The sequence below is a fragment of the Peromyscus eremicus genome, chromosome 1 (genome assembly GCF_949786415.1).
Source record: "Peromyscus eremicus chromosome 1, PerEre_H2_v1, whole genome shotgun sequence".
Taxonomy (NCBI): domain Eukaryota; kingdom Metazoa; phylum Chordata; class Mammalia; order Rodentia; family Cricetidae; genus Peromyscus; species Peromyscus eremicus.
Window position 1 is genome coordinate 113493953 of NC_081416.1, and position 27587 is coordinate 113521539.

Below are 27587 nucleotides of genomic sequence, written 5' to 3' on the forward strand. Positions count from 1 at the left end.
ATGACTACTCCATCTGCATTGTGGTAATGTTAACCACTTGGCAAGACTACCCCAATGCCACACCTAATGCCAGGACACAACACAGCCCAAACTGTGGACAAGCAGGACGCTGGGTAGTTGATTGTCCCACTTTGCCTAGATAAAATAAGGTCAGCTCCCCAAATTTTCCTCCACATGAAAGCCTATCACCTTTTGGATCTGGCAGTTGAAGACTGATGCTGCCCTGGTACCTCTGCCCCCAATGCCATAGAAGCCACAGGAGCCTGGGGCAACCATCTAGGTAATGAACTAGTTTCTGTCATTTTAACTGATACACCAGCCAATTGGATTATACTCCCAGCTATAATTTATTTTTCTCAGATCTCTGATGCTATTGACAGCTAGGCTAACTATAGTTTTGTCAGTTCAGCAGCTGAAGGTGACCATGGTCTTGTCTAAGGCTGCAGCCACCTTCCTAGCTCATTTCATATGTAAAAAATCAGGCCTTGTTTTTTCCAGGCTTCCGTTGAGCAAAGGCAGACAGGTTTTCCTTGCTAAAAGCATTATATTAAAGGATAAACATGATTCCAATGTACTTTTCCACTAGAGGAACATGCTTTCCAATGATTGTTCTCAATAATTACTACTTGTGTCTCTGGCAAATGACTAGATGGAAAGAGAAAGGGTTAAAGTCTATGCAAATGTTGAAGGTATAAGAAGATATAAAGGTCTGAGGATGTGAAAGTTTAAGTAAGTTCTGAGGGTCACAGAAATTATTTAAGATGTAAATGCAAATTGTAAAGGTATAAGTAAGTGATTTAAGGTAAGTTAAAAGGGGAAATGTTTCAGACTCTTCCCCTTCTATGCTACTATTACAGTAAGATTTCAAAAGTTCAAAGTTTTAACATTGATCAATGGAGTAAGCAGGTAGAGCATAAGTAAGCAGGATATGAAGGTAGAGCATTAATTACTTACTTTTTATTCTAAAGCTCAAGATTTTAAATTTCCTTTGGTTATCTTCTAAGGATAGACTTAAAGGTGCTTCTTATTAGGCTAGAGGCATCTCTGCCCAAGCTATATCTAGCTCTCCGGATCGAGGAAATTTTTCATACATTTTTAACTCAAATATATAGCTTTTGCTAGGACTGAGTGGTGTGAGTCTATTCCTGTTGTGGGATATTCGATTACACTGTGAACTCTGAGACTGCATTAATTAAATAAAATCAACCTTGGGTCAGGAGGCAGAACCAGAAATTAGTTGACAGAAAAGAGTCACAGAGAGTCAGAGGGAGTCCAGAAGATGATAGAGAGATGCACAGGAAGTAGTAGGTAGTGACTTCAGTTGTTTTGAATTGGGTCAGCAGAAAGAAGCTCTTTTGCTGGGTCACTGACTAAAGAAGAAGGGTGGCTGGTTGATTCTCAGTATCTCTGAGCTAGCATGTTTTTACCCCAGCAACTGATTCCCTAGTCTTTATTGGTAAATAGAATGACAGAGATTTAGTTAAAAACTACATTTGATGGCATCAGTAAAAGTTAGTTCTGGCAGGATGCAAAAAGACCCATCGGGCCTCAGCCTGAGCTGCAGTCAGGAGCTGAAACAGCAGTAGATTCAGGTGCAGCCACAGTGCCGGTGATAAAACAACAAACTCCACCTGCTCTACAGATACCTGTTACCTGCTTTAGCTACAATGTGGATGTCAGTACATATTTGTAACGCTAATATAGCTAAGACTTTTATCTCTTTTTGAAAACAAAAAGGCACGTAACCTTCAGAGAATCTAGGGAGTTATAAGACTTGGGTCCACTTATCAAAAGTGAGAAGTACTTCAGATAAGTACAGAATAGGTTTCCCCATCTGTCTGCTCCTAAGAATGGGATCTTTCGCCGGGCGGTGGTGGCGCACGCCTTTAATCCCAGCACTCGGGAGGCAGAGCCAGGTGGATCTCTGCGAGTTCAAGGCCAGCCTAGACTACCAAGTGAGTTCCAGGAAAGGCACAAAGCTATACAGAGTAACCCTGTCTTGGAAAAAAAAGGAAAAAAGAATGGGATCTTTCTCTTTTCTGCTTTTGGGACTCCTTCCCTTTCCCAACTAGGACTATGGGCCTGAAAGTTCCAAATGTAAGGTTTTTCTTTAAGTTCAAAAATTTTAACTTCTGTTCCTAGTTTATATCTGTCTTGGCATGTTTCCAGTTAGCTAACAAACACATCGAAGCATCAGCTGCTGACTACAACCTTCTCCAAATGACTGAAATCCTGGGACTTGCTGAAAACTGATGCAGACCAGTCCAGCCAATGTGGCTGGTCCCTATCTCTTCAACGAGATCAGTGAACCAGATGTTTCTGATGAATGCCCCATTGCCTGAATCCCCTTACAGCCATTGACTAGCACTCCAGCCTCCCTGAGCCCTGACAGCAATGTCCTAGTTTCAGCAGGAAGTAGTTACAGAAGAGAATGTGTCTCCTCTTGTCCTCCAACAGACTGGAATGTTAGATCAAAAGGATATTTCCAGGCATAGAGGACAAAATAGCTACCTATAGTGCCTATTGGCATACCAGGAAAGGTACCTGTTAAGGCCAGCTAGACCAAGATCTATCAACAGGTAGATTCACTAGCTGAAAAAATTCTATAATATGATGGGGCACTAACCTGCTCTATATAAAACAGAGAGGTTATGATACAGTTTTAAAACAAAATTGTTGTTTATGTATATCTCAGCAATCATTAGAAATAATCTGGCTGTACTCAAAAAAAATCTTTATAAAATAGGGGACCTGAGATGAAGTAAGTAACTGGTACCTATTCTCATTTCCAGGTTCGTTTTAGATAGTAACTCTGATGTCAGCCATCAGACATACACATTCTACCTTGTTCCTAAAGGGTTATAATTATTAGTTACAGTTCTCACTTGGTGGGGTCATGCATTGTCCCCCCAGAAACACAGTGCAAAGCACTACCCTGAGTTCCCTTTTTAGGGGCTGCAGTAAAGTGGTCTTTCAATGGTCTACTACCATTCCTTCCATTAGTATGGAAAGCCCAATTCCTGTACAGAGATGATCTTGATCTTTCTGATCTGCTTTATGGGTAAATTTCTTATGGAGATATTTATCTTTGGTTCAATAAATCTACATATCATCATTTTTCTACCTGCCTGGCTATGACTTATAGCTGCAATCAAGAATTGGAACAAAATGTCACTACAAAAATTTTATTCTTCCCTTTCAATTATGTTTCATCTGATCATATGCATAGCCACAGACTGGTTGTGTTAACAATGCCATGTCTTTATTAAAGTTCTAGGTTAGAAATTTATGTAGCAGCTATTTAGATTATTTGAGGAAAGAATTTCGTTCATCTATTACAAGAGATGTCACTTCAAGTACTAACCTGCTATTTGCCTTGTCATGTGCTAGAATGAAAGCTATTTCCTGCAGTATCTGAGAAAGGGTTATTAAGATCACAAATTTGGTTACATTTCCCACTATTGAAGATAGTTTGTTGAATTCATAATTCCACATCATGATTTTGCCTGCTATTTTAACATTTTGGACACTCACCCTATATTTATGTCTCTATTTCCTCTTTCCCTAGTGATACAAAATGTATTTAAATATTATAGCAGTATATACATGACATATTCCTTGACTTGTATGGTAGACTATCACTTTTGTCATTAATGAGATGTGTAGAATTTGGCATTTGAATTAGGGAAATCATACCAAATATCCCCTGGATTATGCTAAGGAAATCATCACAAATAAAACAAATTTTTGGTAGCAAATGCTCTTTAATATGGGATATTGTTGTATCTATGAGGTCCAGCACAGTGGAGTTTAATAGCTTGGGACAAACGTTGTATCCAGTTATTTATAGCTTATGCATGAATTAAATTCAAAGCAGAGGAGGATGTTTTGAGACTGTGGATCAGATGAGAGAAATGTTCTAAGAAGAAATGGAAGTAAAGGGGAAGTTTAATGAAACTGAATGAATATAGTGTGTGATTATCACTAGCCTGGATATCAAATATATGGTTATGGGTAATGGATGATAGGAAACATTCTAAGAGTGATCATATAGGGAATTAGTAGTCACAGTAAAATAGAACATGGAAATGATTGTCCCAAAGTCCAAAAGATAAGTCACAGTTGAGAAAGACCTGAGGGGAAAGTTAGTGGACTTTGAAAAAGAAAGTCAAGAATGAGGATGAATTGTGCAATGTGCCCCATCAGCCTCTAGCATGCAGAATTTGGAGGGGGACAAATTTGTTTTCTTGGGAGTTAAGGTGAGAGCATTTGTACTTCCTCTTATCATTCACACTCCAATCTCATCATCTGACGGGCCAACATGCTTGAGTAATGGAGTAATGTGATCTCTCTTGATAACAATGCTGGGAATTTTATGTCTGTAAAAGAAATAGTTGAAATTGAAGGTCCTTTTTATATCCAGGCTTACATATTTACATGGTATAAGAGAAATCTAAAAGAATGTTTTAAACTTTTTTAAGTTATGAGAGATGAAAGAGCATAACACAACATATGTTTTCCTATCTAGATGCCTGATTTTGCCTTTTTACAAATGAGAAATCTAAGTTCAGTATTTGTTAATGTAAGAAATGGCTCGTGTATGTAGATGTAACCAACCTTCTTATTAAATAAGAAACACAGAACCAATGCAAAGAAGAAAGCCAAGAGGTCAGAGCTAAGAGCTAAAACCTTACCCTTCCTCCTGCGGTGGTCCTACCTCTCCAAACCAGAGCTACCCCTGTGTTAAAGTCTTTATATAGAGTTCCTGTTCTGCCTTCTCATTGGTTGTAAACCCAACCACATGACCACCTCATCACGGCCTGTCTGTATAGACCTCCAGGTTTTCTATGATTGGTATTGAGATTAAAGGCATGTGTATCCAATACTGGCTATACCCCTGAACACACAGAGACTTACCTAGCTCTGCCTACCAAGTGCTGGGATTACAAGCATATGCCACCACTGCCCTGCTTTCCTGTGGCTTGCTAATAGCTCTGACCCACGGGCAACTTTATTTATTAACATATAAATAACATTTTAATACAAATAAAATATCACCATACATGTAGGCATAAATGCTTCAGGTATGCAAATACTGTTATGTGGCTTGATCATTCAGACTTACATCCTTTGCCATGCCAAGATGCAAACTGATAACTAGGTATGCAACAATTTTGATAATGCTCTTGTCTTTGTATGCTATGGAGATGCTTGAGAATTTTTGTGATAAATAAAAATATTTAAACTTAAGTAAATCACAGTATGGCTATACAATGGCATAGATTATGTATAAAAGCTGTTCAATAACTCATTGAAATCATATTTTGATAATACAATAATGAAATCAAAATTATTAACTATCATTTAGTGACTATTTACCATATACCAATCACTATCTAAGGACTTTACATATATTAACTTAGTCCTTTTTAGAAAAGAAGGTACTGCTGTGGTCTCTTTTTTTTATAACTTTTTTATCTCTTTTATTATTTAAAACTATTTCTAATTTAAATATATGTTGATCATGTTCTTTCCTTCACCCAAGTCCTTCCAGATCCTCTCCCCTTCCCTACTCAGCCAATTTAAAGTTCTTTCTCAAAAAAACTAACAAAAGCCCAGAGAAAACAAATAAAACATCACCCAAAAGGAAACAAAAAACAGCAACCATTAATGAATGTGGCAATGAAAGTCCTTCATAATTTAACTGTACACCTATCAGATGAAGACACACTGAGGCTAGATAACAAAGATGGCCCAAAGAGTGATGCATGTTTTTGCTTGTGAAAGCGAAATAAAAGAGATCTCCTGGGTATAAACTGGGGGCGGGGCTGTGGGATGGAGGAGTGGATTGGGTGGACTAAGTATGAGAAGCGCATTGGAAGTGGGCTGGAGGGGGATAGTAACAAAAGAGACATCCTGATGTCAGGGGCCATTTGGGGGTTAGCGAGAAACCTGGGGCCAGGGGAACCTCCAGGAATCCACAAGGATGACCCCAGATAAGACTCCTAGCAATAGTGGAGAGGGTGCCTGAACTGGCCATCTACTGTAATCAGATTGGTGATTACCCTAATTGTCATCAGAGATACTTTATTCAGTAACTGATGGAAGCAGATGCAGAGATCCACAGCCAAGCCAAGGAGTCTTGCTGAAGAAGGGGAAGAGGGAATTGTACAAGCCAGGAAGTTCATAATAGGGATCCCACAGAGACAGCTGACTTGAGCTCGTGGAAGTTCATGACTCTGGACCAACAGTTGGGGAGCCTGCATGGGACCGACGTAGGCCCTCTGCATGTGTGTGACGGTTGGATAGCTTGGTCTCTTTCTAAGGCTCCTAGCAGTGAGATCAGGACCTGTCCCTGGTGCTTAGTTGGCTTTTGTGAACCTGTTTCTCATGCTGGATTACCTTGTCCAGCCTTGACACAAGAAGAGGAGCTTGGTCCTGTCTTGACATGATGTGCTCAAGCCCGTGGGAGGTTTGCCCTTTCTGAATGGAGACTGGAGACAGAGGAACAGTGGAAGGGGAGAGGGATAGATGGGAAGGGGAGGACTTGGAGGAGAGGAGGGAGGGTGGATATTGTGGTTAGTATGTAAAATAAATGAAAAATGTTATTTAAATAAAATATAATAAATAAATAAAATTTGAAGCAAAGTCTAAGAAATACATTAGTAATGTCTGTGACAGAAATAATAGGTAGTAATGATATTTTGCCACAAATATAGCATAGATTCAAACCCTTCAATACGAATCTGTGAGAGATATGAGAGGACAATCGGAAGCACTAGGGACCCAGACAAGAAGAACAGAGCAGTTGTTCCTCTGATCTTGATTGACATTGTCAGGATAGCACTGGAAAAGCAGCTGGAAATCAAAATATTATTCAATATACAGTATTCATAATAATGTACATAAATATGCAATACCACGCACAAGTAAAGCTAATTTTCATCTTTTTCTATGTAGTCTATTTCAACTTATTTTTTTGTTCCCTTAACAACTTGCATGAAATGAGAAGGGGGAACCCTCATGAATTGTTGGTAGTCATATTAATTGGTGTATATATTTCATTCGTTAAAAAAAGAAAACAATAAAACACCACCCAAAAAGAAACAAAAAATTAGCAACCATTAAAAAACCTAGCAATGAAAATCCTTCATAATTAAACTGTACCCTATCAGATGAAGACACACTACAAGTTGAAGCAACTGTTGAGGGGAAGGGGGAGAAGATTGGTGCAATTTAAGTGTTCTCGTCCATCTCAATCCAAAGCAGTCATAATTCCCAAAAGGGTCCTGAAAGAGGATACAAGTTTGAAGAGAGTTTTCTGAGGATTCTGGGTTAATGGAGGAAGGAGGACATTTTGGAAGATTTTTAAATCTTCTCTCCTATTTATCACAAATTCTCAAAGAAATAGGAATCCTGAACTTGGAAACAGAAGACTGAAGGTCTAGATTCTGGTTCAGTGACTGTGACCTAGTATAAGCTGCTTACCCTGTCTGTGTAGCTTATCTTTTGAAAATGAGGGAGCTGGGATTCACTTTTAAAATGCCTTTTGACACTAGTGTTCTACAGCTCCAAGACACAAACAACCTTATAGTCAACACCATCCTGCCTCATTTTCTAGTGAACCACCCAGTTGATGCTCTCTTCATCCATTTGATAAACATTTGTTACTCATATATCACAGAAATAAATTATGTGGACTCACATCCTTCATGATTTCTCAGTCTAAATAAGACAAATAAAACACTGTATTGATATACTGTGAGGAGGGCTATAACAGGAGACATTATCATACCCAGTAGAATGGCAGAAGAGTTAAATATCTACTGGGTTTGTTGTTGACGTTGTTGTTTAACAATGCTGGGTAAGGATATTTTTCAAGAATCATCTTTACCTTTGGAATCATCTTTGTATATGAACCTGACTCTAACTATAAGTAATATATATATATATATATATATATATATATATATATATATATATATATATATATTCATTCCATATCTCTACCATTAAATAAATAGATCAGTTTTTCTACCAAGAATTTTGTCTAAGTTCTACATCCTTCAATAATAAATGAGCCTTAAGTACTGAGAAAAACAAGATATACACATAAGATAATAAAGAATACATGGGACAAAACAATTACAAACATTATAAAAAAAAACACTGAAAACATTTTTCTTGACACCAAGTATGAAGAAAAGTCCCTTCATGCTCTGTTATTATTCAGTATAGTGCACAAACTCTCAGGAAGTATCACAAAGATTTAGGAAGTAGAATTCTAAATGTTTCTATCACAGACAATATGATTCTGTCATTAAAATTCTCGGAAATTAGACTAGAAAACTCTTGGGTGACAACAATGCTTTTTTTTTTTTTATGTAATCCCAGAGTGTGACTCTGGGACTATACTAAGAGGTCAAGTTCTGAGGATGTGGAAGTGGGGCTGGGAGAAGAAGCTCCTGCCAGCAGGCTGTAGCAAAACTAAGAATAAGTCTGGAGAAACTGGAATTGAGGACAGAAAAGGGGATAAAGGTCACCACCTGAGTCCCGGACTAGTGTTACAGCTCTGGATCCCTGACATCAAATCTCTGGTTCTACATAGTCACAAAGAATGAGATGGAGGTGGCCTAGAAGAAAAAGCTGAAAGGGGTCATCGAAAAGAACTCAATATTCTATGTCTTTGTGGTTATCATCAAAAGCAATTCATCAAACGTATTATTACTTTACCCAGTTTCTAGCCAGGTTACTATACTTGTGTGTTGAATGAGCATTTCTTAGTGTGTGGATTATCAAACTAGGTTTCAAATATGTCAGCTCATCTTATAATTTAATCAGAACTTCTGTGGCTGAGCAAAGCAACTTTCTTCACTAATTCACTCTAACTTAGACTTGGTTGGTGATGAAAAGAAATGTGTGTTATATGTATACGATTTCTTTACATTTCCATCATTGCTGAAGCTTGGATGTGAAGGTCTGCTCAAATGCTTGCACTTGATTTGATTTTCAGTTTGGCACTGCCTGTGTGTGGTGTAGTTAATAGGTAGTTTAAGTTACTGATAATGTGCATTTTCCAATGGAACTGTGTGATTCCAATTCCCCATTATTTTCTCCTTTGCATCCTACCCATGATTTGAGTGGTTTTGGTGATAACTATCTCTCTCATCTTGAATCATGGTGTTATATGGAACAAAAGCCAGTGATCAAACTCCATTCAGATCAACTGAAATCTCCAAAACTGTAAGCCTTCTAGCTTCTGTTTTGAGACTCATTACCTTGAGGATTTTGCTTTGATAGTATAAAACTGTCAAGCACAGGTACAACATCTGATTTCACCATTATGGTGTATCTTTGAATTTTTATTTTTTGTTTTTGTTTTTGTTTTTGTTTTTCGAGACAGGGTTTCTCTGTGTAGCTTTGTGCCTCTCCTGGAACTCATTTGGTAGCCCAGGCTGGCCTTGAACTCACAGAGATCCACCTGGCTCTGCCTCCCAAGTGCTGGGATTAAAGGCGTGCGGCACCATCGCCCGGCTGGATTTTTAATAAATACATAATGAATTAATATAACATTTGTATTACTCCTTCATTAAATATGGTCAAAAACTAATATAAATATGCTGATTATTATATACTGCTGTGTTTGTATGTTTTTCTCATTCCTAAACTCTTGTGAAAAGTCTTATGTTATCACAATTTATAAATTTTGCAATTATTTTGTATTTTTCAACAAATTTTTACTTGAGAAATTTGTGTATGAGTACTCAGAAAAAATAAAATTATTTATTGTCTGAGGCATTTTATCAGTAAATACGTGGATTCACATCAATAACACTCTTTTTTCTAGTTACTGGGTTCAGTCATAACTTTCTGTCTCTTCTATGGGAGAAAAAGAAATTAATATAAATTTATCTTTTTAAAATTTTTATTTTTATTGTATAGGTGTTTTGTGTGCATATATGGAGTCATATCTCCTGTAAATGGAGTTACAGATGGTTGTGAGCCACCATTTATGTGCTGGGAATTGACCTGTGTCCTCCGGAAGAACATCCAGTGCTCTTAACCACTGAGCCATCTCTCCAGCTCCCTTTAAAACTTATCCTAAAGAATATAAATATATTGTACTGGTATCTGTTATTTTTACAGTAATGTTTTTGCTTTGGTGTTATAATTTTTGTGTTTAAAGTTTCCACATAAGATAATTTAATACGCATATTCATATACATTTATATACTTTATATCATCATGTTCATTATTCCAACTTGTACGCTTTCTTCTTTATTCCCTCATCATTGTTCCAACACCCTGGTTTTGGAGAAAAATCTACTGCTTTTAGTCATATATTTATTTTATCCTTTATAACTTAAGAAAAATATATAGTAGTTGTGCTTCTGTCTCAGGCTTATTTAGCCTGATAAACAGTCCTATCCACTGTCATGTAGGATTTCATTAATATGAGGGATAACATTTTTCTTCTATAAGTATCATATTTTCTTTATCCATTCAACTGTTGACAGCTACTGAATCCAATTGCATTGGCAGGCTATTGTGTAGAGAGCAGCAAAAACGACTAGGCAGGTTTGTGTATGCTGACTTTGTTTCCTCTTCCACCACACTGAAGAGAATTGTCAATATATTTTGTTAAAATATTAAATAAAAATATTGAAATAAAAATCCAAGGTATTATAGGAAGAACAAATCTTTACTAAATACAAAACAACCAACATAGCCTTTACACACTGCTCAGGTCCACATGGCATTGATCTTGATTCCCATTGTAACATTTTTTTCTTTTGTTTTTTTTGGGGGGAGGGAGATATTTTTATTAAGAAATTTTTTTATTCATTTTACATTCCAATCACAGATCCCTCTCTTCCCTCCTCCAGCCCCTCCAGCCTCCCCTCCCCCAACCCACCCACCTTTCCCTCCTACAAGAAGGTAAGGCCTCCAATTTGGAGTCAGCAGCACCTGGTACATTCAGCACAGGAATGTCCAAGGCCCTCACCCTGCCTCAAGGCTGTGTGAGGCATCCCACCATAGGTAGTGGGCACCAAAAAGCCTGTTCATGTACCAGAGATAGATCCTGATCCTACTGCTTAAGGTGGCCCCTTAAGCAGATCAAGCTACACAACTGTCTTGCTTACTCCAGTCCCATGGAGACGCCACAGATGTTGGTCTAAATTTCATGAGTTCCTACTAATTTGGTTTGGTAGTCTCTGTTGGTTTCCCATCATGATGATGATGCACCTTGCTCATATAATCCCTCTTCTCTCTCTTCAACTGGACTCCTAGAGCTTGGTCTGGTATTTGGCTATGGATCTCTGTATCTGCTTCCATCAGTTACTGGAGAAAGGCTCTATAATGACAGTTAAGGTATTCATTGATCTGATTACCAGGGTAAGCAAGTTCAGGTTACCCTCTCCACTATTGCTAGTAGTCTAAGGTGGGGTCATCCTTGTGTATTCCTGGAAACTTCCCTAGTACCAGGTTTCTCTCTAACCCCATGGTGTCTCTCTCTATCATGATATCTTTTTCCTTGCTCTCCCACTCTATCCCTGTTCCAGCTCAACCATCCTCTTCCCTTATGTTCTCGTCCCCCAACCCCTACCCTCCATTGTCCATCCCTAATTTCCAATTTACTCATGGAGATCTCATCTATTTCCCCTTCCCAGGGCAATCCATGTGTCCTTCTTTGGGTCCTCCTTGTTAGCTAGCTTCTCTGTAGCTGTGGGTTGTAGTCTGGTTATCCTTTGCTTTACATCTAGTATCCACTTATGAGTGAGTACATACCATGTTTGTCCTTCTCAGTCTGGGTTACCTCACTCAGGATGATATTTTCTAGTTCCATCCATTTTCCTGCAAATTTCATGATGTCATTGTTTTTACTGCTGAGTAGTACTTCATTATGTATGTACCACATTTTCTTTTTTTGTTGTTTGTTTGGTTTTTGGTTTTTCAAGACAGGGTATCTCCATGTAGTTTTGATGACTATCCTGGATCTCCCTCTGTAGACCAGGCTGGCCTCAAACTCAGAGATCTGCCTGTCTCTGCCTCTCAAGTGCTGGGATTGAAGGCATGCACCACCATTGCCCATTGTACCACATTTTCTTGATCCATTCTTCAGTTGAGGGGCATCTAGGTTGTTTCCAGGTTCTGGCTATTACAAATAATGTTGCTGTGAACATAGTTGAACATGTGTCCTTGTGGTATGATTGAGCATTCCTTGGGTATATGCCCAAGAGTGGTATAACTGGGTCTTGAAGAAGATTGACTGCCAATTTTCTGAGAAACCACCATATTGATTTCCAAAGTGGCTGTACAAGTTTGCACTCCCACAAACAGTGAAGGAGTGTTCCTCTTGTTCCACATCCTCTCCAACATAACCAGTATTCAGTGTTTTTGATCTTAGCTATTCTGACAAGTGTAAGATGGTATCTCAGAGTTGTTTTTATTTGCATTTCCCTGATGACTAAAGATGTTGAGCAGTTCCTTAAATGCCTTTCAGCCATTTGAGATTCTTCTCTTTAGAATTCTCTGTTTAGCTCTATAGCTCAGTTTTTAATTGGGTTGTTTAGTATTTTGATGTCTAGTTTCTAGAATTCTGTCCTTTGCCCTACCAGAGCTTCTTAGTTTCAGGAGATCCTATTTATTAATTGTTGCTCTCATTTTCTGTGCTGTTGGTGAATATTGTTCTCTCTAGATCGGTGAAGAACTGTGTTAGGATTTTGATGGGGATTGCATTGAATATGTAGATTGCTTTTGGTAAGATTGCCATTTTTACTATGTTAATCCTACATATCCATGAGCATAGGAGATTTTTCCATTTTCTGACATCTTCTTCAATTTCTTTCTTCAGAGACATAAAGTTCTTGTCATACAGGTCTTTCACTTGCTTAGTTAGAGCTACCCCAAGGTATTTTATATTATTTGTAGCTATTGTAAAGGATGATGTTTCTCTGACTTCTTTCTTGGCCCATTTATCATTTGTATATAGAAGGGGTACTGATTTTTTTGAGTTAATTTTAAACTTAATCTTAAACTTAAAGGGAAACTTACACAATATACAGAGCCCATGATGTCCTGCAAATGAAGGAGGAGGGTGTCCTCAAATTTCTTGTCACAGGAACCCACTTAGATGGCACCAACCATGACTTTCAAATGGAGCAGTACATCTACAAAAGGAAAAGTGATGATATCTATATCATAAATCTGAAGAAGGCCCAGGGAAAACTGTTGCTTGCATCCCAGGCTACCATTGCCATTAAGAACCCTGCTGATATCAGCATCATGTCCTCCAGGAACACTGGCCAGTGAGCAGTGCTGAAGCTTGCTGCTGCCACTGGAGCCACTCCAATTGCTGGCTGCTTCATGCCTGAGTCCTTCACTAATCAGATCCAAGCAGCCTTTAGGGAGCCATAGTTTCTAGTGGTGGCTTATCCCAGGGCTAACCTCACAGAGGCATCTTACGTCAACCACCACTGCTCTGTGTAACACAGACTCTCCTCTGCACTACATGGGTATTGTTATCCAATGCAACAACAAGGAAGCTCACTCATTGTTTCTGATGTGGTAAATGCTGGCCCAGGAAGTATTCTGCCTCTGTGGTGCTATCTCCCATGACCACCCTTGGAGGATATGCCTGATCTGTATTTCTACAGAGACCCAGAGGTGACTGAGGAGGGGGAAAAGGCTGCTGCTGAGAAGGCTGTGATAAAGCACAAATGGACTGCACCAGCTCCTGAGTTCACTGCTGCTCAGCCAGAGATGAAAGACTGGTCTAAGGGCATACAGGTATTCTCTGTACCCATTCAGCAGTTTCTAATGATGACTAGAGTGTCCAGCCATCCACCAATGATAGATCAGCAGATCCCATAGAGCAGGACACTGAATGGGTTGGAGCCACCACTGAGTGGTCCAGGGCTGATCTGCGATACCAGGGCAAAGGAGGAAAACAGTGAATGAAAATAAAGTCCCTAAAAGCTTGAAAAAAACCAACAACATAAATCAGGGTTAATATATCTATGTTCAATTAAGTAAGTATAAAATGCATTGTTAGTGATCCAAGGGCCCCTCCTCATAAAGAAACAGTCATTGTTATACTCAGCCTTTTATCACTCAAGATTGCACAGCCTCAGAAAATTAAAAGGAGAAAATTCTATGGAATGGAGAGGAAAAAATAAGAAATGTTATGTTATTTGTGTTACCTATGAACTCAATGGCCTCCTAAGATCTGTTTATTCTATTGGATAGATTTTACTAACCATTTCTCATTTACTAAGTTATTGTCTTATTTATTCTTTATGGGGGGAAAATATCAGAATCAAGGTAGCTGATGAAACTTGTAGCTAGAGTTTTCCTGCCTGGCCCACAGTCAGGACAAATCTCTCTCACCTGCCAGTCCCACAGCCGCTCAGACCCAACCAAGTAAACACAGAGACTTATATTGCTTACAAACTGTATGGCCGTGGCAGGCTTCTTGCTGACTGTTCTTATATCTTAAATTAATCCATTTCTATAAATCTATACCTTGCCATGTGGCTCATGGCTTACTGGCATCTTCACATGCTGCTTGTCATGGCGGTGGCTGGCAGTGTCTCCCTCTGCCTTCCTGTTCTCGCCTTTCTCCTCTCTGTTAGTCCCGCCTATACTTCCTGCCTGGCCACTGACCAATCAGTGTTTTATTTGTTGACCAATCAGAGCATTTGACATACAGACCATCCCACAGCAGGAACTCATTCATTTTCTGTGTACAGTAAGTATATGAAGATAAAGCCATGAACACTTTCAGTATTGGCTATCACCTACTTTCTGGTCCATGGACAGTCCACAGGCTTCTTGCCATGTTCACAGACAACAGAGGTAAACTATATGAATTTTCAAAAATAACAGAGTCCCATTTGAGTGAAATCTATCCCCCAAAAAAAATCTTTTAAATATTCTTAAATTCTTTCACAGATCTCACATTCTCACATACCACAGCAATGAGACCTATATCTACATTGAAATGGGTCAGGTAAACAGCATTCAGTACACAATCAGTACAGTGACTATAGTCTAAGATTATCATGTTTAGAGCCTAAACTCAAGTGATCATTATGTTCTGTTTTCAGATTGACAGCCACGAATATCCACTTGATTTTGTCTCTATTTTTTGCCATCAAACAAATAAACAGGAACATTCATGTTTTACCCAATATTTCTCTGATGGTTGAAGTCAGCTGTGCCAAAAAGAAAGATCTTCAAACAATCAGTGTATTCTCAAATAAAGATGCAATTATTCCTAATTACAACTCTAGATGTGAAAGAAGATTGTTCACCGTACTTACCAGACCAAGGTGGTTCTCATCCGTCGCACTTGGGCCCCTCCTGTACATTTTCACAATACCACAGGTGAGGTAAGGTAGGGCTTGTGATGAAACCCTGTCTTCGTTTCTGCCACTTTTCTGAGCACCAAGACAGGTTGGAATCCATAACTGGCTTTATGTCTATTCTGATTCACAGTTTGAAGCATAAATACTCACTTTTCGGCAGATTAATTGGAAATAGATCTGAAAGAGTGGAGATGTGAGGTGTTTTAATGTAAGATAGAGTCTTATCAATAGTTTTTGAGAAAAATCACCAAAAAAATGTAATAACTAGATAAACAATTCATACTTCCTAAGACTTTCAGATTTTTCTTAGAATGCTTAGAAAGACTGAGATGTATGTATTTATCTTCTTCATACTGTTTATGTTTATGTTCTTTAGCTTTATTATGGGCCATTTCATCCTCTCCTGAGTGACTGTGAACGTTTTACTTACCTGTACCAGATATCTCCAAAGCACACATTTCTGTCCTTGGCCATGATGGCTTTGATAATTCATTTTGGCTGGAACTGGGTGGGACTAGTAATTCCAGATGATGACCCAGGCATTCAATTTCTGTCTGAATTGAGAGAAGAGATGCACAAACACAGAATCTGTTTGGTCTTTGTGAATGTGATCACAGGAAATAGAGACCAGAAAAGAACTGAAACATACTATAACCAGATCATGACATCATCAGCAAAAGTTATTATCATCTATGGGGACACAGACTCTGCTCTAACTCTACACTTTAGATTATGACAACATTTAGTCACTCAGAGACTCTGGATCACCACCTCATGGTGGGATATGACCACAAGTAAAGGGGAGTTCCCCAAAAACTCCTTCCATGGGATTCTCATTTTATCACATCACCATTCTGAGATTTCTAGTTTAAAAAATTCATTCAGACTGTGCAACCTTCCAACTACAGTAAAGATATTTCCCTTGGTAGGTTGTGGTGGATGTATTTTAACTGTTCATTGTCATTTCATTGTAACACACTGAAAAACTGTTCAACCAAAATCCTACTAGAATGGTTATCCAGGAACCAATTTGAAGTGTCCATGAGAGAGACAAGTTACAACCTATACAATGCTGTCTATGCTGTGGCCTATGCACTTCATGAAATGCTTGTTGAACAAATAGTTACATCACCAGAGAACACTTGGAAAAGACTGGAATTTTACCCCTGGCAGGTAATAAGTCTTCCACTGAATAATATGAATTGTCAAAGACATGGCTTAAAGTTTAACATAGATTCTAAATACAAGTATTCTATAAATCTTTCTCCCAAGTGGATGGATTTCTGTACTCTTTTGCTGCATATGACATAAACCTTGTTAGTGGTATAAATTAACATCAAGAGACAACAACATACAGGAAACATCAGAATTGATGATATTGGTTATCCTCCACAGTGTGACAGTAAGACCCTGTTGCTGAAGACACCACATAGTGATGACATAGAATATGGAGCAATTGAACTGGTGCTCAAACAAAAATTTCACCACTACTTACTAGTTAGTGTTCATAGTGCTGAAAGGTGCTATTCTCACTACTGAAGAAAAAGAGGAATCATCAATTTCTCCAAGTAACAAACCCTGAAAGTTGTAAAAATGACATTCCTACATGATGGTAGCACAAATATTAGGGGGCTACCCAACCTAAATCCAACTTTCTGATTGGGTTTAAGACTCATTCTATGAGATGGTATCCATACCTGGCACTGTTAATGAAACCAATAATGTGAATATAGATAGATCATGGACCCAAGGAAAAGCCTACTGCTACTATTCTGCCAAATGAGCATACAATAAGACAACTCTTAATAATATGCTTCTATACCTATATATCAGGACATCACCCAAATCTTATTAGAGAAGTTTCTTCCTGCAGTAGATGGTAACTAACAGAGACCCACAACTGGACAACGTGCAGAAAGTGAGATGCTTTGGAGGACTGATCCCTAAATGGGAGGTGTCTATCACACTACTCCCCTCAGGGATCAGGGAACCATACCAAAGAATGGATAGGAAAAAAATCTAAGAGCCAGAGTGTCTGATGATGTGGAAAACATTATTTTACAGGCACATAGGGTAGATGCACATATGAACTCACAAAGACCATGATAGACTGCATAAGACCTGCACAAGCACAAGGCAGACAAATCCCAGCACAAAGGAGAAGCAGGCACAAATTCACATCTTGGACAAAGAAGCTGTTTGCAATTGATATTTTTCTAGAGAGGGAAAATAAATTTTCTTCAATGGAATGATACTGGATATATCAGCCACACTTCAGGGCAGGCCCTAAGCTCAAGCAGTCTATTGTGGCGGCATCTTTGTGGATTTCTGTGGGCCTCTCCAGCACTTTGCTTCTTCCTATTCTCATGTGGTCTTCATTTACCATGGTCTCCTATTCCTTGTTCTCCCTCTCTGTTCTTGATCCAGCTGGGATTTCCCGCTCCCCCAAGCTCTCTTTCCCTCAACCCTCGCCCTTCATTGCCCCCACTCACGTCCAGGCTGTTCATGTAGATCTCATCCATTTCTCCATCATTGAGCGATCCCCGTGTCTTTCTTGGGGTCCTGTTTTCCAGGTAGTCTCCCTGGTGTTGTGAGTAGCAGTCCAGTCATCCTTGTTCCACATCTAGTATCCTCCTATGAGTGAGTACATACCATGTTTGTCTTTCTGAGTCTGGGTTACCTCACTCAGGATGATTTTTTCTAGATCCATCCATTTGCCTGCAAACCTCATGATGTCATTGTTTTTCTCTGCTGAGTAGTATTCCATTGTGTATATGTACCACATTTTGTTTATCCATTCTTCAATTGAAGGGCATCTAGGTTGTTTCCATGTTCTGGCTGTTACAAACAATGCTGATATGAACATACATGAGCAAGTGCCCTTGTGGTATAATTGAGCATTCCTTGGGTATATGCCCAAGAGTGATATAGCTGAATCTTGGGCGAGATTGATTCCCAGTTTTCTAAGAAAGTGCCATATTGATTTCCAAAGCGGTTGTACAAGCTTGCATTCCCACCAGCAGTGGGGGAGAGTTCCCCTAGCTCCACATCCTCTCCAGCATAAGGTGTCTTCAGTGTTTTTGATCTTAGCCATTCTGACAGGCATAAGGTGGTATCTCAGAGTTGTTTTGATTTGCATTTCCCTGATAATTAGGGATGTTGAGCAATTCCTTAAATGTCTTTCAGCCATTTGAGTTTCCTCTGTTGAGAATTCTCTGTTTAGCTCTATAGCCCATTTCTTAATTGGACTGTTGGGCATTTTGATGTCTAATTTCTTGAGTTCCTTATATATTCTCGATATCAGTCCTTTGTCAGATGTGGGGTTGGTGAAGACCTTTTCCCATTCTGTAGGCTGTTGCTTTGCCTTGTTGACCATATCCTTTGCTCTACAAAAGCTTCTCAGTTTCAAGAGATCCCATTGATTGATTGTTTCTCTCAGTGTCTGAGCTACTGGTGTTATATTTAGGAAGAGATCTCCTATGCCGATGTGTTCAAGACTACTTCCTACTTTCTCTTCTAGCAGGTTCAGAGTAGCTGGATTTATGTTGAGGTCTTTGATCCACTTGGACTTAAGTTTTGTGCACAGTGACAGATATAGATCTATTTGCAGCCTTCTACATGTTGATATCCAGTTATGCCAGCACCATTTGTTGAAGATGCTTTCTTTTTTCCATTGTACACTTTTGGCTTCTTTGTTAAAAATTATATGTTCATAGGTGTGCGGATTAATGTCAGGGTCTTCAATTCGATTCCATTGGTCCACATGTCAGTTTTTATGACAGTACCAAGCTGTTTTTATTACTGTAGCTCTATATTAGAGCTTGAAGTCAGGGATTGTGATGCCTCCAGAGATTGATTTATTGTACAGGATTCTTTTGGCTATCCTGAGTTTTTTGTTTTTCCATATGAAGTTGAGTATTATTCTTTCCTGTACTGTGAAGAATTGTGTTGGTATTTTGATGGGGATTGCATTGAGTCTGTAGATTGCTTTTGGTAAGATTGCCATTTTTACTATGTTAATTCTGCCTATCCATGAGCATGGGAGATCTTTCCATTTTCTGACATCTTCTTCAATTTCTTTTTTCAGGGACTTAAAGTTCTTGTCATATAGGTCCTTCACTTGCTTGGTTAGTGTTACCCCAAGGTATTTTATATCATTTGTGGCTATTGTAAAGGGTGATGTATCTCTCATTTCCTTCTCAGCCTGTTTGTCAATTGTATATAGGAGGGCTACTGATTTTTTTGAGTTGATCTTGTATCCTGCTAAGTTGCTGAAGGTGTTTATAAGCTGTATCAGATCCTTGGTTGAATCTTTGGGGTCACTTAAGTATACTATCATGTCATCTGCAAATAGGGAAAGCTTGACTTCTTCCTTTCCAATTTGTATCCCCTTAATCTCCTTATACTGTCTTATTGCTCTGGCTAGAACTTCAAGTACTATATTGAATAAGTATGGGGAGAGCAGATAGTCTTGCCTTGTTCCTGATTTTAGTGGAATTGCTTTGAGTTTCTCTCCATTTAATTTGATGTTGGCTGTTGGCTTGCTGTAAATTGCCTTTATTATGTTTAGGTATGTTCCTTGTATTCCTGATAGTTCCAAGACATTTATCATGAAGGGGTGTTGGATTTTGTCAAATGCCTTTTCTGCATCTAGTGAGATGATCATGTGGTTTTTTTCTTTGGAACTCTGCCGCGGATTGGGTCTCAGTAGGGCCACCAGACCGAGGGAGAACGGGGTGAAGGTGCTCAGGGTAATTGGGATTCGGCGATGACAGACAGACACAGACACCAGAGTATGCTGTGAAACTGCTGCAAATTTACTGAACATCACGCTGAGATTTTGTACAATCTTAACAAGGAACTAAGTCCAGAGGCAAAAGGAAAACAATAGGCGCAATCTTTTGTGGTCACACAATGTGGTTTTCAGAATGATTAATCCTTTCAGACAGAGACATGCTGTGGCCTGAACCCTAAGAGCCAGATCACGCACTCAGTAACTAGTGATCCATTTCTAGTAATTTATTAAAGACAGTTACAAAGTCCTCGCCAAGAGCCTTAGCCCACCTCTTCAGCACAGGTGCTATACCCCTCAATATAGCTGACCTTGTCTGCCTATCATATGTACACCATACCTTTCTGCTTCTAACCAGCCTTTCCATAAAAGGCAACTGATTCCACAACATTCTTTTCCCCCATGATTTACCCAACCGATTTCCTTCATAGTCATAAGCCCCTGTAAAAGGGGGTAGATCTAAGTAATTTCTACTTCTGGGATTTCAATGAGGGGGTGTCCACTATTTCCCATTAATACAGTATTGAATGTACTTTCCAACCATTCTTGTGGGAGTTGCCAGTTTCCTAAGTTCTCTTTCTTATGAGTTTGCATGAGCTGAGTGAGGGTTACCTAACAATCTTTTTACTTTTACATTTTCTTCCTTAGAATCTGTGGGAACCTGAATCATTAGCTCTTTCTTTTCTAATCCATCCATGAGTGCCCTCACTGAAGTAGGGGTTTTTTGTGCTATCTGCCCAAGGGCTTGAATCACTGGGGGTGGTGCCGGTGTAACAGCTGAGGAGTTATCAGGTATGTCAAGTGAGCGTCTACGGGAGTCCAGACACAGGGAGGTTGTTATTGTCAGGAAAGAAGAAAGAAGCAGGAGTCTTGCCAACCATCCACGGAAGGCTGGTCTTTAGGGAACAGTGTATCCAAGAACCATTGCTCGGGCTGATTGCCAGGGGACCGCCGGGGGCTTAGCCTCAAGAGACACGTGCCCCCCCTTCCTCGTGAGACCACCAGATTGGCATTTGTCACACAGGCGACACCGTCACAGGTGTGGCAGAACTCCATGCTTTTAATGGCTATATTTTTTTTGTTTTATATTAAGAGAGAGAAAGAACATGATGTTCGGAGGATAAAGAAGAAGGGAGGGTATGGGAGGTACTGGGAGACATTCAAGAATATGAGAACCTATACTGTAAGAAAATTCTCAAAGAACTTTTAAAAAGAAAAATAATTTAAGTTGATTTTGGCCAGCATATTTCCAATACATACCCATTATTATATTTTCAATATTTGAAACAAAATTATTATATGGCAGCAATAAGCATAACACACCCTTTAAATGATCAAGAATTTCTTTATTGCTATAACAAAGTTTATTAACTTATGTTAAGTAATTATGCAACTGTATTTATGTACTGAGGACCTCTACTCACTAGCTGATGGTCTGATAATATTGATAAAGGAAAAAAAGTTAAGAATGTCTCATTCTCCATGAGTATCACTCAGGTGTGCATGTTATAGGCCATTAATTCCATTAAGTAACTATTCCTAGGGTATAATGATATTTAACTCTGGATGTATCTTCTTTTCTTCTATTACATTGAGGACTTCTAATAATGCCATACTTTAGGATAGATAAATGAAAATTAAGAGCATTCATATTTTCAGATTATCTGTCCTAATGTGATAGACCAGACTAAACAGTAAATGTATTTCAGATGGCCCCTTTCCTGGAGAACAACCAATTTATAAATCCTAGAGAACAAATCAACATGAATCACAAAGGAAAACTGGATACAGAATACGACATTCTCTACATTATGAATTTTCTACCAGGTCTTGGACTTAAGGTGAAAATAGGAAAGTTTTCAAAACATTTTCTACATGGTCAGCAATTGTTTATGGCTGAAGACATGATAGAGTGGACCATGGACATTAGACAGGTGAGCTGGACTTAACTATGATGCTTTACATCTGACATAAATACCAAAGGTCTCAAGGTGGGCATGTGCTTCCTCACACAGGGTAGTGCAGTACAGCATTAGGTAATTTATTGACTCACTTTCTACCTTCCTCGATTTTCTTATATTAAATATGTGACACATTTGACTCCATTTTTGCATTTATTTATTGCTAATATGTATCATAAAGCATATGTTTCTAATATTATTTAAAAACACAACAAAATATCACTCTTTGATCTGTTGTACTTGTTTATGAATGGAGTATTTCAGTGATCTGACTGTAAATCACAGTCTCTACTGTGGAGTAGGTCAAATCCTTTTTACTAACATATATCTTATTTTTGTTAGACACCACCTTCAGTTTGCAGTATGCCTTGCAGAGTAGGATTCAGAAAATCCCTTCGGGAAGGAAAGGCTGTCTGCTGTTTTGATTGTACACCATGTCCAGAGAATGAAATTTCCAATATGACAGGTAATTACATGCCTTACCAATTAGTAGGTTGTATTTTCAAATCTTCTCTACTCACAGGTGAGTTTGGCAGCCAACATATAGATGTATGTATTCAAGGATCTATTATAATGCTGTAATACATAATTTTACATAGATACTAAAGATTGAATAAGTGGTGGTATTTGCCTTGCCTCAAAAGTCCCAGGGAAATTTTGAAAATGATGATGTAATTGGTGGTAAATCAGGCAACTGACACATAAAAATAATTATTATTGGAGTGAGTAGTAATAGATAAAAAATAAAATTAAACTTTAATATCAAGACCAGTGAGTAAATAGTTCAACATAATTTAAATATGAGCAAGGTAGAGATGGATGTAGTTTGCAAACAGAAAATTTTCATTAAAACGTTCAGCACTAAATCAGGCAGCAGTGGTGCATGACTTTAATCCCCACACTCCAGATGCAGAGGCAGACAGATCTCTGTGAGCTCAAGGACAGCCTGGTCTACAAAATGAGTCAGAGGACAGCTGGAGCTACACAGAGAAACCCTGTCTAAAAACACAAAACAAACCAAAACAACAACAAAAAGAATGGTCAGCATTTTTAGATACAAAATATAGTGAGTAATGCAAGAAAAAAAGTTGAAATGAATGATATACTGAAATTGGTAATAAAAATTATGTTTGGTCAAATGACACTATGGTATAAGTATAAAATCCAAAGTAATGAGTTAAATGCACTAAATTTGTCAGTTGAACACAGAATAATTCTACATTGCATCTCATTTAACTTTCTAGTTATATGTATTTAGAAAACCTTAAAATCATAACATAACATTTTTATTACATTTAGTAATGATAAAGTGGTTAGAAAAAAATTGAAAAGAGCAAGTCAGTGGTTCTCCACCTTCCTAATGCTGCAACCCTTTAATACAGTTCCTCATGCTGTGGTGACCCCCCAACCATAAAATTACTTTCACTGATACTTTACAACTGCCATTTTGCTACTGTTATAAATCATGGTGTAAAGATCTGTGTTTTCCAATGGTCCTAGGTGACACCTGTGAAAGGGTTTGGGGTCACAACCCACAGGTTGAGAACCACTGGAATAGATGCTTTTACCCACATTCTTAGTTTAGGAAAATAAGATGAAACTTAAAATTACTGAATAACAATGTATGATCCCGATCAGAAGACTAGTATTAGAAAGACTGAATGCAAGTGGATGTGGTTTTCCATTCATTGAAATTTTAAAATTGAATGTACTGCAGTGTAAATTCCAAGTGTGGAAGGAGGTTCTTGTATCCATCTAGTATTGAGATGAAAAACATTCTTATAGTGCTATTTTCCAAATAAGTATTGTCATTTGAGTTCACTAACACTAAAATCTAGTAGTGAAAATGTGAAATACTCTCTCCTACTAAAATTCTCACACTGAAACATAAAACCAAAAAGATTTTGAAGATGTAATGACATTAGGTGCTAATTACTTCACAGAGGTTTTACCTTCCTAATTAATACTAGTTACAACTTTTTAAACAAGATTTGGGGGAGTATGTATGTCAAAGAACCTATATGAGAACATTGACTTGTGGAGTTTACTTTGAGGCTCATGGGAAGTTCATAACATGCATGGCGGCAGGTGGCTCTGTGTTCCTTTATTGCCCTTGCTACAGAACAGTGAATATATACATATATACATATATATGTATATGTATATATAGATATATGCTTCTATGAATTGCCCACTCTAAAGTATTTTATCGTGCCATCCTGAGTCTATATTTGTTTTCATTCAAGATTCTAAACAGTCACAAATATGTATTATGGATAATAATAACATTTTTTAAACATGCATAGGTTTGACAAAGATTAGGTTTGACAGTGATAGAAATATACTACAACCTTATTTGAATTGCTATCTACAGTAACAAATAATGCCAATTTGGCTAAATTTTTCCAATACATTAATTTAACATGTTTGTGAATAACAGAGTGAAATTAAAACTGATGATGTTTCTCTTCATATATCAGACACGGATCAATGTGTGAAGTGTCCACATGACCAGTATGCCAAAACAGAACAAACTCACTGCCTCAAAAAAGTCGTGACCTTCTTGACTTATGAAGACCCCTCGGGAATGGCTCTGGCTTGTTTGGCTCTTTGCTTCTCTGTTCTCACAGCTGTTACACTTGGTGTCTTTTTGAAGCATCAAGATACTCCCATTGTCAAGGCCAATAACCGAGTTCTCAGTTATGTCCTGCTCATCTTCCTCATATTTTGTTTTCTCTGTCCCTTGCTCTATATTGGCCATCCTCATATGGCCACCTGCATTCTGCAGCAGACCACACTTGCAATTGTGTTCACTGTAGCTGTTTCTACTATTCTGGCTAAAACGATTACTGTAGTAATGGCCTTCAAGATCACTGATCCAAGAAAAAAGATGAGATGGCTGTTACTATCAGGGACACCTAACTATATCATTCCCATCTGCACCATGATCCAACTGATTCTCTGTGGAATCTGGCTAAGAACATTTCCTCCATTTGTTGACATGGATCCACACTTTGAATATGGCCACATCATCATTGTCTGCAACAAGGGTTCAGTTATTGCCTTCTACTGTGTCCTGGGATACTTGGGTTTACTAGCCCTAGGGACTTTCACTGTAGCTTTCCTGGCCAGGAATCTGCCTGACACATTCAATGAAGCCAAGTTCCTGACATTCAGCATGCTGGTGTTCTGTAGTGTGTGGGTCACTTTTCTCCCTGTCTACCATAGCACCAAGGGGAAAGCAATGGTGTTTGTGGAGATCTTTTCTATCTTGGCCTCCAGTGCAGGACTGCTTGTTTGTATCTTTGCCCCAAAGTGTTTCTCAATTTTATTAAGACCAGAAAAAAAATTTGTACCAAAATTCAGGGGCATGTGTTCTAAAACTGATAATATCCCTTAAATTTTACTAATGTCTTAAGTCTTTACACCTATGAAAACTTGTTTTTTTACAAATAGGTCAAAAGTACATTAGAGAAAGAAACAGCAACTTCAACAAATGGTGCTGGTCAGACTGAATGGGTAAATGTATAAAAATGCAAATATATCCATGTATCAGCCTGCACAAAACTCAACTCCAAATGGATTAAGGACTTCAACATAAGACCAGATATCCTGAATCTGATAGAAGAGACAGTGGGCAATAGTCTTGAACACATTGGTACAGGAAAAAGGCTTTTTGTAAAGGACACTAATATCACAGGCACTAAGACAAATAATTAAAAGATAGGTCTTCATGAAACTGAAAGGGTTCTGTAGAGCAAAAGACATCATTATTCAGGCAAAGCATCAGGACACAAAATGAGAAAAGATCTTTACCAATTACACATCTAATAGAGGATTGGTATCTAAAATATATAAAGAACTAAAAAAAATGAACATTAAGAAAACAAATGACTCAGTTTTAAAATGTGGTACAGATCTAAACAGAGAATTCTCAAAAGAAGAAATAAAATGGTTAAGAAGTGCTTAAAGGAACGTTCAACACCCTTAGTCCTCAGAAAAATGCAAATCAAAACTACTTTGAGATTGTTATCTTATACCAGATAAAATGCCAAGATCAATATAACAAATGACAGCTCATGCTGGCAAGCATGTGGAATAAGGGGAACACTCACTCATTGTAAGTGGTAATGAAAACTTGTGCAGCCACTATGGAAATCAATGTGGCAGGTTCTAGTGGAATCTGGAAATAGATCTACCACAAGATACAGCCATACTTCTTGTTCTAATTTGAGTTACTATTCCTATGACGAAACACCGTGACAAAAATCAAGTTAGAGGAAAGAGTTTATTTGGCTTAAACTTTTACATTGCAGTCTGTCACTGGAGGAAATCAGAATAGGAACTCAAGTAGGGCAGGAACCTGGAGGCACAGACACAGAGTACTGCCGACTAGCTTTCTCATCCTGCTTTATTATATAACCCAGGATCTCCAGCTCCAGAGTGGCATCACCTAAAAATAGGCTGGCTTCTCCCCCATCAGTCCCTGATTAAGAAAATGCCCTACAGCTGGATCTTATGGGGACATTTTCTCAATTGAGGTTCCTTCCTTTCAGATGGCTCTTGCTTTTGACAAGCTGACACATTAGGCACCATGATGCCGAACTTAGTGTGGATACCTGATCGGCATGGTGCACTACAGCCCAAAACTTCTGGACTCAAGCGATCCTCCTGCCTCAGCCTCCAGAGTTGCTGGGACTACAGGCATGCACCTAAGGAGAGGTGGGGCATGGTCCAACATGGTACTCAGGAGAACTCTGCCTTGACCCACAACACTAGCATCCAAGACCATGAGGTAGCGAAGAGAAGAGAGAGTACATACTTGAATCCCAGGTCTTAAGGGGTCCCCTTCTCTTCTGGGCCACATTCCAGGGGTTGGGGGCAGGTACCTAGCAGTCACCTGCGGCCTCACTAGGGGTGGTGCTTCAGGGTAAGCACAGACAACCACCCCTACAGCATCATACCACTCTTTGGTATATACCCAAAGGAATATACATCCTAATACAGAGACATGTGCTCCAGCATGTTCATTGCTGCCCTACTTATAATAGCTAGAAATTGAAAAGACTGAAGAATGAATGATGAAAATGCAGTGCATATACCAATAGAATATTATTTGGGTGTTAAAAAAAATCATGAAATTTGCAGCTCAATGAATGAAGAAAAGAAAACTCATCCTGAGTGAGGTAATTTGGACCCCAAAAGACAAATACTGTATGTTTTCTCCTATATGAAATATATGAATATTACCTTTAAGTCTTTGAGAGACATGCTGCAAGATACATAACAAAAGAGACTAGGTATCAATTAAAGTGGGAAGGAAAGATCCCATAAAGAATGAGAAAAATATCTTTCTGCTGCATACAAGAAACACATCTCAAATTCAAAGATAGACACTACCTAAAAATAAAAGGCTGGGAAAAGACTTTCCAATCAAACGGTCTTAAGAAACAAGCGGGTGTA

At 38.5% G+C, this 27587-nt stretch overlaps 1 protein-coding gene and 2 pseudogenes across 1 annotated transcript in view; 2 read left to right on the forward strand and 1 right to left on the reverse strand.

Moving 5' to 3' along the window:
• On the forward strand, positions 1-13958 carry LOC131915382 (small ribosomal subunit protein uS2-like; annotated as a pseudogene).
• Positions 12449-27587, reverse strand: part of LOC131917766 (olfactory receptor 5V1-like) — a 26660-nt gene continuing 11521 nt past the window's right edge. Inside the window, exons 2-3 of the mRNA XM_059271845.1 lie at positions 15327-15548; positions 12449-13172 (exon numbers count right to left, since the gene is read on the reverse strand). The gene's annotated coding sequence lies outside the window, so the exon portion shown is untranslated. The remainder of the gene's footprint in view (positions 13173-15326; positions 15549-27587) is intronic.
• On the forward strand, positions 14775-25524 carry LOC131915440 (vomeronasal type-2 receptor 116-like; annotated as a pseudogene).